This window comes from Rhipicephalus sanguineus, chromosome 6 (assembly GCF_013339695.2).
Source record: "Rhipicephalus sanguineus isolate Rsan-2018 chromosome 6, BIME_Rsan_1.4, whole genome shotgun sequence".
Lineage (NCBI taxonomy): Eukaryota > Metazoa > Arthropoda > Arachnida > Ixodida > Ixodidae > Rhipicephalus > Rhipicephalus sanguineus.
The window spans coordinates 126522257-126533917 of record NC_051181.1 but is presented as its reverse complement, the minus strand read 5'-3'; the positions used below and the strand labels follow the sequence as shown (position 1 = coordinate 126533917).

The following is an 11661-nucleotide window of genomic DNA, read 5'->3' as shown; positions in this document are numbered from 1 at the left end:
AATGTAAAGATGGCTAGTGATATGTATATGCCTTAATCAACAGTTTGTTTTTTTCTTGTACATTTGCTAGGTAGATTGGAGAAGGAATGTTCATTTGTTATCAGTGTATGTTGTTGTCAACGACGATGCCATTGAAGTGTTATAGCACGCAACCTTTTTTGTTGCGAGCAGTCATATACCACTTGACTGCTTCAGCCTGTTTCGGTTGCGTGGCACTTGATGGTTGTTACGTTCTTGCAACAAGTCCCAATATCGAGCTTCACATGATGCAATGATCTCCTGCCGTTGTTTTTTTTTTTCCCTGCCACTGTTCACAGTCGTAAAAAAAAAGGTCAAGTATGGATGTTGAGATAGTAGTGCTATTTTCAGATCGTAGAATGTATTTTTGATGCATTTTTTGCAGCAACATGTTCACGTTAACAATGTGTACGTCCCGTGTCCTCACCACCTCTGCGGCATTGACTGTTTACAAAACAAAAAGAAAAGCTGCATCGCGCATGCAGAAAATCTGTGAAAAACTTCACGTAACACTACGTAAATTCCAGGTTCTAGTCTTTCCCTAAAAAGCATGACTGGTGTTCTTGGAACTCATAAGCAGCAAAAATGTACTAGCACATGTACCAACTGTGTAATACCATGGAAACGAAAGCCTTGCCTTCCGTACTAGGCATTGTTAACTAGTACCGCACTGTTGTTGCTCAAGAGAATTAATGCTCGAAACTTCGATCATCAGCTGTGTTCACGCTGCGAAACAGAGATCGTGTTGTTGCCTTATTTTTGCTTGGCTACTTACTGCCTCGTGGTCTGTAACCGGTCTCCCTAGTGTTATATTGAAGCTGTCTGTTCGCGCTCAATTGTTTGGAGCCTCCATTATACTTAAGAGATGTGCCAAACGTGCCAAAGTAGTATCGCTTTGTGCTGTTTTGTTCACTGCTTCCAGAACCACTGTTATAGTGTTGTACGTCATATACGAATTCCTGGTGTACCACAGTCAAACTTTGTTGTCGCAAAAATCTACGCACGACACAAAAGTACACGTGCGGTGTTTGTTGTGAGCATGTATTCGTGACACACTAATATTCGTTGCGAAAATTTAGACTTTGTCATATTAGATGTGTTTTATGTTCATTAGCATCTTTAGCTTCGAATGGTGCTACAGGTTCAATGGTACTGTTTTCAGTGTGTTTCTGTAATTGTCCTTTCTGTAATTGTCCAGAAGTGTTTGCATGTTTTTTTTAGTTCATCGTTGATGTTCAGAAAGTGGTTGACAAAGGTGTGAAGGTTAGTAGAGTCCCACATCCTTTCATATTGAAGCATTTTCAACGTTGAGCCAAGACGTCGAAGTCGAGAGGTGGTACAAACAGCAAACGAGACCAGCGGAAACCTGTGGGGAGGAGGTAGACACATTTGTTGGGGGAAATGTTAGAGGCCACCTGAAAAGGGGCATGAACCTCCTGGTTTGTTCATTTGATTGAACAACTGCTTTGGAAAGGGCATTGGTGCTTGGTTCGATTCCTGGGCCAGAACAGATGATCCTTGAAATGTCACGTTTTCTTTTGGAAGAAACAGCCCGAGTTTTTTGCTTCGTAGCTTCACACACCTTTTAGATGATAGTCAACTACCTCCCCCCACAAGTGGGAGTGGTTGACTACAGTGAAATGCCTTTTAGAACAAATGGAGAAGAAATGCAGGAATGAGACTGCTCGTAGCTCTGCTTATGCGCACTGAATTGAAAAAAAAAAAAACTTTTGCCATGTATGTACCTGACAAATGTGTCACTGGCCACACCGTTCGCAAGAAGCGGTATTTTTTTGCTCGAGCTTAGGCTGCGATTGTGGAAGCCAGGCTTTCGTCCATAGATCGTCATTTGTGATTGCCTTTTCGCGTGGTTTGACTCGGCTTTACAAAGCGCCTATTTTTACCGCTAGTGCAATGTGATGAAATCGCGAGCCTGCTGGAAGCACACGTCCGATGCTCGGCTTGGCTGGAACAGTTGTGCCTTCAGTCTGGTCAACAGTGTTGGCTCTTGTCAGTTCATGTTGATTGACATTTCATCCTGCATTGTTGCCCCCCCCCCCTTTTTTTTTGCTGTGAAATTGTGAATCTGTATGTACATATTCAGATAAAATGGCCCCCCTTTATTTTTTCTCTCTGAAGTTACTGAGTCTTTATCCACCAACAGTAGAAAGTTGGGCGAGTCTGTATGGATAAGTGCTTTACAAACTGCGCATCCCATCTTGCTGCACAGTTTGTAAAAAAAAAATGTGTCCACCAATAGTTATCGTATCCTGTGGCAAAGGCCTTATAACATAGGGAATGTACAGTAGAAGATCACCGATATGTCTAAACAAAAACAGACAATGAATTTTGTATCAATAGATGTAATTATACATCTCAAACGCCTAAGCGATGCTGCTTGGCATATGTCAAACAAGTTTGAATTTACTTTGTTTACTTTAAAATATAATGAGCTGCAGAGGCTGCCTGGGACAGATTTTTCTATTTAGTAAAAAAAAAATTCTAGGAAATAATATAGAAAGCGCATTTTTGCTTTTTTCACATTAATGCAATGGGTTTGCAACTTCATGTCAACAAAGTTATACATTTCAATTCTACAAGCGTTAAAGCAGATAGAATTGAACGTAAACGTGTAGCACGTGAATAAATAAAAAAGAATATTGGTATTTTAAATCGGATATTTGACAAATATCGGTATTAAACATGGTTCCAAATATTGCTCTGCTTCGAAAAGAACAGTGGGAAAGAGAAAGGAAAAATAATGCTTATTTCTATCACTATGCACAACAGTGTTTGGTATAGTGTGCTCTTTTCAGCTGGATGACTTTTCACACACACAAAAAAAGAAAAGAGACAGAGAAGTCATTATAGTTCTCGATTGACATTAAATGGGCATTTCAAGTGGAGCCTAGGCCATTTGATCAGTGTCAAAGCTTGTGTGTTGTGCTGAGTTTTTTTTTCTCTAGTTTTTCGTGCAGTTTTTTTCATCGTACATGTTGCATCCCCCTCCCCCTCTTCTTTCCAGGACAAACTTCAAAAGTTCATAGCTGGCCTTTGCAGTCAATCGCAGTCGAATACTTTGATATGAAAGAAGTATTTTATTTGCGTTCAAGATTTCAAATAGTTCCACACTCTCAAAAAGCACTATCACAAAACGTTTACTGCCTACTAATATTCTTAATAGAAGATCTTTTGTGTGATGATAAACTTCATCTTCGTTCAACTCTACATATTGCCGTTTCACAATTCTCATAGCCGCCAACACAATCACTCATAACGTCAAAAACAAATTTCTTTTTTGTTCCTGGTTAGAGTTAGCATATTTAAAGACATCCGCCGCTTGAGCAACATGCATGCTACTGACATCAAAAGTTTACAATGAGCATAAACTGCGAAAGGGCTGGATGCTTCTACAGCCTGCTTATACTTGTCAAATTCCTAGCCTCAGGTTCACAAAATTTGTCTTGCATCGACACTGTTCGTAAGTGGCTGTTGTCGTGGCAGAAATCTCGTTACCACGGCAACAGCTGCCACGAGTGGTGGGTTTCCTAGTGCCGTTCTATGACAAAAAATACTTGCATAACAGAGACTGTGCAAATACAGGCTCATGTTCGCAAATGGTGTTAGTACTACTATATGTGACCGAGACGTGTTGTACTGTTTTTCTGCCTGCCAACGTAGCCTCTGCGGGAATACAGCTTTTTTTCGTAGAACTTGTGCATTGAAACTTTTGATTACAGTACGCAAAAACAATCGTAACATATGTAAACCAGAGGAAAAAAATACTGTAAACTTGTGAATACATATTACAAAGTCAACATTCAGTTGCTGTAATGGAAGAGTTTCATGTGGATTTAATAATGTAGCTGACTGGGCTAGTTAGTTATTCGTACTGAAAATAAACGGCATGACCAACAAAAAGCAAACATACAGGACAGCACTTGTCTTGTGTGCTTGCTTTTCGTTGGCCGTGCTTTTTTGTGCTGTTCATATTTTTTTATGTGGACACAATAAAAAGAAAAACAATGAAGCAGCAGCTACAGACATTTTCATCCGATTCATGTATGGTACCTTAAATGTTGTGATGGCACTTGGATAGATCGCTCCAGAAATGTTATCAAGATTCTAATAACACAAAAAAATACAAAAGACACCATGGCACTGAGCTCATGCACTTTGGCATGTAGTAGTAGTAGCTTGTTTTTAGTTATGTTTATTTACAAAATCAAGAAAACACTTTGACGCAAGCTCAATCATTGAGGAAATTGCAAAAAAATTTAGAAGTATGTGAGCAAAGTGGACTGAAAACACACAAGAGCAGAACAAGGCATTAGAAATATTCCAAAAAAGGACTGACATAAAAAGATATCACAATAGGATTTAAAAACATTAATAACATCACTTTCAGTGTAGAGCATTGCAAGCTATGTACTGTTGTCGATTGGGATGGCACAAAGAATGTTACGCAATATGAGTGACAAGACCACAAAAAAAAAAAAGAAACCATTACCTGCCAATAATGTGTAAGTACTGCAACTGAAAAGTACAGGCGCATGCATTCGAGGTATGGAGACACCGAAATTTCAAAGTTAGCTTTTTTCTTTCCTTTCATTAAAAGTTGCCACTATTGGCCACTTGCCTGTGACCAAGATCACATAGTACGCAGCATATGCGTTTGAAAGGATGTCGAGCTGAAACTGAAAGTGCAGACAGCTGCCTTTGTTACAGTGAGCTGTACTATCTCCATAGCTCGAATGGTAGAGAATCTTGTGCATTGTGAGGAGGCTGCGGGTTTGGCTCCTACTAAGAGCAAGATGTTTTTTTTTTCTTTCACCTTCATTTTCCCTCGTTAAGTATATGAACATTCTCATAAATATAACTCTTATAACTATTATACTCTCTAATTAAAAAAGCTAGCCCTATAATTTCCCCCAAAGTTTTCTGTCGATTCATTGTCTGTAAGCACTGCTGAAGCATTGCAGTAGACTCATGTTTCATACAGCATATCCGCAAACCAAAGAACTCTTCAATGAATTCCAGAATTCCGCCCCGTGGAAACACTCATTCATACTAGAATGTAGCCACTGTGGCAACCTTTAGATTAAACTGCTAGCTGTTGCTCATTGAAGATGTAGTGAACGACCCCATCAGTAGCCAAAGAGTACTAAGTCTATCACCATCTCTAGAACAAGCAACACACATCATTTCTGGAATCTTTGCTCCTACACTGATATGTTATACATAGTAACAAACACTACATACAAGAACTTCCTACAAAGCTTGCAAAACATACAGTGCTGCAGAAATATCTTGGCAAAGAGCACCCTGTAAAAGATTATCCAGTACATGGATGTCGCGGGTGCAGATGGGTAAGAAGAGCGGTGGGGTGTTTAAAATATTGCTTAATACAGTTTATGTGAGCGCTTTGTGCCAACGTGAAAGGGGAAAACTTCATTAGCATTCAAGGAGTGATTACAGCAAGCATGTCAGCCGGAGTGTCGCTCAGTGCAATTTGCCATATTGTTCTCATAGAACATTTCTTTAACTCTAGTTGAGCCCAGAAACAAGAAGAATCACTGGTTTCAAATCTGGCACTCCCTTCCATTTCGTACGGGCTCATGGTGTACAGATTTAGGAACTCTTGGTGATAACGTATCATTGGCGTTCACTCCTGTATATCTTTTGCGTTTAAAATTTACGATGAAACATTTGGTGCATTCATGCAAAAATGAGTCTGCAGGCATTCCTAGCAAACGGAAGCTATTAAGAAGTGTTTGAACAGTTTCAAGCTGCCTTGCCAAGAGTTTACGAATCAGGGTTGTAAAGCCGAGAAACCGATTTAGTATCGAATCGAACGTAACTTTAAGGTCCAGTGTAATTGCGAGTTGTGGATGCCAAGACAAATACCTGTTAGTAAGAAATGAACATGCAAACTTAAGCTGCTATTGGTACTCAAATACTAATGAGGCATTTCCCTTAACAGTTGGCAACTGTGTACATGGCAAATAGGCTAAGTGCCGCTTGCTTTGAGGGGCAAAGTGCCTATAAGGGTTGGTGTGCAATCGGCGGGCAGGACATCACAAATGAAGGATGGCACAAACTTGCCACATAGCATCTTGTCTCCAATAGAAAGCGTAGGTGGATGACCAGAATATACGATAAACCTTTCACACTACATCACTGGTGAATTCATTCGCTATATTAAACAACGAACCAGCTTACTACTTCGGCTTCGACCGAACAGTTCATATGACGGCTCTGTTTTAGCAGATATCAAGAGTTTGACTGGCCTAGCATCTAATTGAGAATTTGTTGTGATGGCTTTGTAGCCGTATTTGTGGTTCTGAGCTCTTGGAGACCCATGTGTGTGACAGAAAGCTGCTGCTCCTAGGCTTATTAAACGTTCCTTTCCAAGGTAACCTGGCACGTGATAACGGCTTCTCGGCTCACCGATGCAGTGGATATTGCATAAAAATAAGTAATGAAGAATCGTCACGCCTACGACATGACACATGTATAAATTTTCATGCGTTTATGAAGTAAGAATGCTTATTGCAATTCACTGTTAATGATCCTACGAAACAAGTTAACACTTGGAACGGCCCATACATACAACCTGAGAGCTTATTTACTGTCCTACACATACAGCTGTTGAGATAAGAGACAGTTTGCCAGTAAAACGCGACCTACAGGACACAAAATCAAATGTTGGCTAGGCAAGATGCACATGCACTTATTAGCTTAGGGACAATGTTATGATAACCCAACATTTGAATTAGCGGTGAAATGCTATCAGAACTTCCAGAACTTCCAACTGAAGCACTTACAGGGCACAAATGCTTCAATTTGATTTACGAGCAGATAGAGGCATTACCAAGTGCTTTTAAAAGTCACCCGAGGTGCCTGCATAAGTCAAAATTTAAACACCGGCTGTTGCTTCAAATATTACAACTAGATTTATAAATAAAACGTGAGCCAAAATAGTGTCCGAACATCAAAAAAGTGATAGCTGTGTTAAAAGGATGCAAAAGTAAAATGGTGGACCTGCTTGGCCTGAATTTATACTGACACAAAAACAAGTGCTGTCAATGGTCAAAATTTAAACACCGGCTGTTGCTTCAAATATTGCAGCTAAATTTTTTAATAAAACATGAGCCATAATAGTGTCAGAACATCAAAAAAGTGATAGCTGTGTTGAAAGGATGCGGAAGTAAAATGGTGGACCTGCTTGGCCTGATTTACACTGGCACAAAAACAAGTGCTGTCAATGGTCTATAAGGCTATTGCTGTCGGAAGTTTTTGAAACAATTCATGAACAAATGCTAGTACTGTTGAAAATGGCAACTCATTTGTCCTTAAAATGGCTCAGTAATAACTGTTTTATGTCTGTATACAGTTGTGACTACTACTTAATTAAAACATGCTTTGGCGATTTAAACACAATAACACTCTTGAGTGGTCAACAGAAGTATACATCCATGATCAAAAGTATATGCAACACAGCCTATACACATGCAAATAATGAAAAGTAATAAATAAAAGATTAACTACCTGACAATTCAAACAACCTTAAACTGATGTATGCACTGCAATGTATGCTATGTTTTTGCAAAGCGTATTCTTTAATGTCTGGATACATGCTAATGCAGCTAAGGTTCTTTTTCTTTTTCTTTTTTTTTGCAAATCTCTCAGTCCACATATTTTAGATCAGAGATGCACACACAAAAGTTGAATACATGACAACAGCATATGAGTATGGATTAAAATATGATCCTGGCAGCATAATGCTCCTTCGAAAAGTAGTTAACTTGTGTTCATTTGAATCCCAAGGACCACACATCGTTCGCCAAAAGTTTCCTTCCACTCTCTGTATATCTGAAAAGCGTCACATGTTTAAAATACTCAAAATTAAACAACGTATCATACAAAACAACTTTCATAGAAACAGATACACTGGTATAAAAGCAGATAAACAGGCACCGGATAGTTCGAAACAAAAAAGACGCTGTGGTGGCTCAGTCAATGTGCCGTCCTACATTAGAGAGTTTTAGTGCCAGGGCCCCAAAGCAGCTTGCATACGCAGGCCCTTGTACTCCTTTGTAATTTTTTTAGATGCAGCTAAAGTACAAAGGAATGCAACAGTGTGCATACACAAGCCACTTGGGGTCCCCAGCACTAAGCCTCTCTTTTGAGCATGATATCACCAATTGGATACCACATCGAAGCAGCAATGTTTTATAGGGCAGTATCCAAAAACACCAGCATACATAAATTCAGCTGTATGTTAAAAATAACAGCCAAAGGTGGCCACATTTAACCTGGAGCCACCAACCATGGCAGCTCCACAGTGCAGTGAGTGATCGGATAAGATAAATTACCTCGCTCAATCAGCCAATGAACTTTTTTTGAAATGAAGCAAGAAAGAGAGCTCCAATGAGCATTTGCAGTATCAGAGCCTTAAGTATGTTGCCGGGTCAATGATGCCATCTTGTACATGCGTCACGCCTCTGAACACAACATTAACCTGAGTGCCAAACACGGGTATGTTTTAACTGCTCGTGGCTTACAAACGCCCTACGTTCAGCCGCTCTTAGGCCATGCTGGTCTGCTTATGGAAGACCAAGAACTTCGGTTTGACCAAGATAATCTGACGGCTCACTTGAATAAAGTGACTTAAAAAACACATCAAACACACAAGGTAATAATGTTTCGGTGTAGATGAGTGAACAGAGCTTTTCAGTTATGCAAGTTCAAATTGCAGTGAAGGAGATGGCGCTCGGGAAAAGGCTTGCTGCCTGATGGGAACGTGCCTGTGCAAGAAGCTCTTGTACCCACAACTGCCAGGTTTTCTAGCTGCCATGTATGAGGTCGTTTCCTGATGGTGGTGATGACGTTGCTTGTCATACATTAGCCAGCAGTCATTGCACCTCAGCTTCCTAATGAGTTTATGTACCGTCTGGCAGAGCACATTACAGAGTGCGTGCGAGTACTATCACCATGGAACGAAACGCATCAGTTTAGGCATAACTAATATACATTCGCTGTCTCTATTACATCGACAAATTTTTGGCTCTGATGCTTAGGCCAGAGTTCATGTCATTTTTTTAGCGGCCAGAACTGTAGTGGCCGACTTAGCACCCTCAAGCTATCCTGCTTTTCGAGTGTTCTACTTTAAAGCTTCCCTGTTGCCTTTCGTTTCGCGAGTACTATACATAAAGAGATGCAATACAGAGACGCGGTCGCATGCCGATTTCACCTGCACCGCCCGAGCTTGTACTTGCGCATGACATCGACGAGGAATTCGAACCTTTGCACCCTGTTGCGCAGTCTGTGTTGTGGGTTTTGCACGTGGTCTGCAAAGTAGGACGACGGCTTGTGCGGCACGTGCACCAACCACACGTGGGGAAGCACGAGAAAGACGTAGCCCGCCGCGAAGAGCTCGGTCACGTGGGTGATCTTGTTCATGCCATAGCCTGTGAAGCGCTCATCGTACGGGGGAAGCTGGGCAGTGTTTTTGAGCACCAGGTACGGCTCGTACTTGTCACTGAACGTTTGCACCACGTACAGGCTTGTCGGTGCGGTACCACTTCCAGTAGTCAGTGCTCTGGTGCGACTCGGGGGTGACAGTCGTGCCGGAACGGCTGCACGAAGGGATCCTGCCTGTGCAGCAGCTGCATGAGCTCCTCCTTGGTTTGGGCGACACCGTCAGATTTCTGCGGTAGCTCCAGGTATTCGAAGGCCGGAACTACGAATGCTACCTTGTCTGTGTTGGCCACTGACCTAGAAGAGAAGCGAAATCATCATATTACAGTTAAGTATATATAAATGCAGGATCTACATCTTATCGCAAGCTTGCAAGTATGTAACGAAACCGCGTAGAACACGACAGTACCTTTCATGTTGTACACAGCTGTCATGGTACCTTTCACTGTACCTTTTATGGTACACAAAGTATACCATGAAAGGTACTATATGTGTATCTGTGGGATGACAATAGAGCCTGTGACAATAAGTGCTAATGTCCAATCTTATGACTAAGCGATAACAAATGAAAGATTACATTAGTTTTCATTGGTACAATAGTTGCTGTTCTAATTTGAGAAGGCAAAGCGAACAGAGCGATTTCGCACAAGTTACAAGGAAGTAAACAGGTTTTGTTGGAACTGGGATCCCATAGAGATGTAGCATAAGTATAAAAGGCATGCATCCTATAGCAGCATCGTCAACACTTCACGTGCACTGTTGGTCGCTGCAGTCGGCGTCTTTTGAGACAGTGTTTCGCACTATCTCATTGCAAATTGAAGCAGCCTTGTAAGAATCGTACAGCCAATAAACCCCTTATCAATTAGTGCAATTTCCAATCAGAGTGTTAGTAACGTTTTGTCAGCTCAGGGAAAAAAGAGGGGTAGTGGATGTCCTAGTTGACATCAAGTGAAAGAAAAGGATGTGGGCTGGCCACATCCAAATGCATAGGACAAACAACCAGTGGACAGTAAGAGTGACAGAATGGTTACCAAGGGATTGAAAATGCAGTTGAGGGAGGCAGAGGGTTAAATGGAGTGACGAAATCAAGAAGTTCGCGGGGATGAAATGGATTCAGCTTGCACAGGATAGTGTAAAGTGGAGATCATTGGTGGAGGCCTTTGTCCTGCAGTGGACCAAAACAGGCTGATAATGATGATGATTAGAATGAAAGTTTTGTAGAGCGGAAATTTCAGGTACGATGGTGGATTAAGAAAGAACGAGACAGATTACCTAGTGGACAGGAGGAAGTGTTTGTGAAAATCGGGTGACGGCTGGAAGTCGGCATCGGCGGTGAGCAGGTATTCACAGTTTGTCTGTTTGATGGCGGCATTGCGGAGAGCATTGATTGGGTAATCTCCAGAGCCCGGCACCCCGTATGCGAGTGACACGTGACTGTCTGGGTGCAGCTTCAAGTTCTGCAGCTTTTTCTGGACGTAGAGCTTTTGCCAGTCTCCATCCACTTTTCCTCCCTGCAAAGGTTATAGATAAAGGCATTTGTAAAGTGTCGATAAACATGCATAAGCGTAGCAGTCGAACCCACATATATCAAATTATTGTGTATATCGAACAGCTGTAAAATCCCCTTGAATATATTTTCGATATATAAAATATTTGTGATTCCCTTCGAATTTGATATATCTGGGCTCGACTATATAAACATGCACGAATGCACAACCATCTACAGACATTGACAAGCTCCTCCTTTTTCTATCTAGTTAGAATACAAATGGAGTAAAGCATACTGGCAGGATGTTACAAAGTAGGCTTGCTAACTGATTACTTATTTTTTTCATTAATGAAGTTATATGTCAGTTATGTCAATTAAGCTCTATGTTAAAATACTCTATATGCTAACATTAGCAGTAAGGCCCAAAGGTGTCACAAATTTGAACAAATAAATTCATTTCACAATTATACCGTGGATATGAAAGTGCACGTATTAAGCCAATTTTCATTACAGCAGCATCAGACGTTCTCTTGACATTATTTATTATGCATCGCCTTTATGACTTTCCTAGAGATCGTACTTTCATAAGCGCATGAAGGCAATAAGTTTCTGTGCTCAGTCAAAATAACACTGCTAACGACTACACATAGTGCAACACAATATTCGCCTGA

General features: G+C 41.0%; 1 pseudogene; it reads right to left on the bottom strand.

The window, feature by feature from the left end:
- Positions 1-6955: 6955 nt before the first annotated feature.
- Positions 6956-11021, bottom strand: LOC119397526 (xylosyl- and glucuronyltransferase LARGE2-like; annotated as a pseudogene).
- Between the last annotated feature and the right edge of the window lie 640 nt (positions 11022-11661).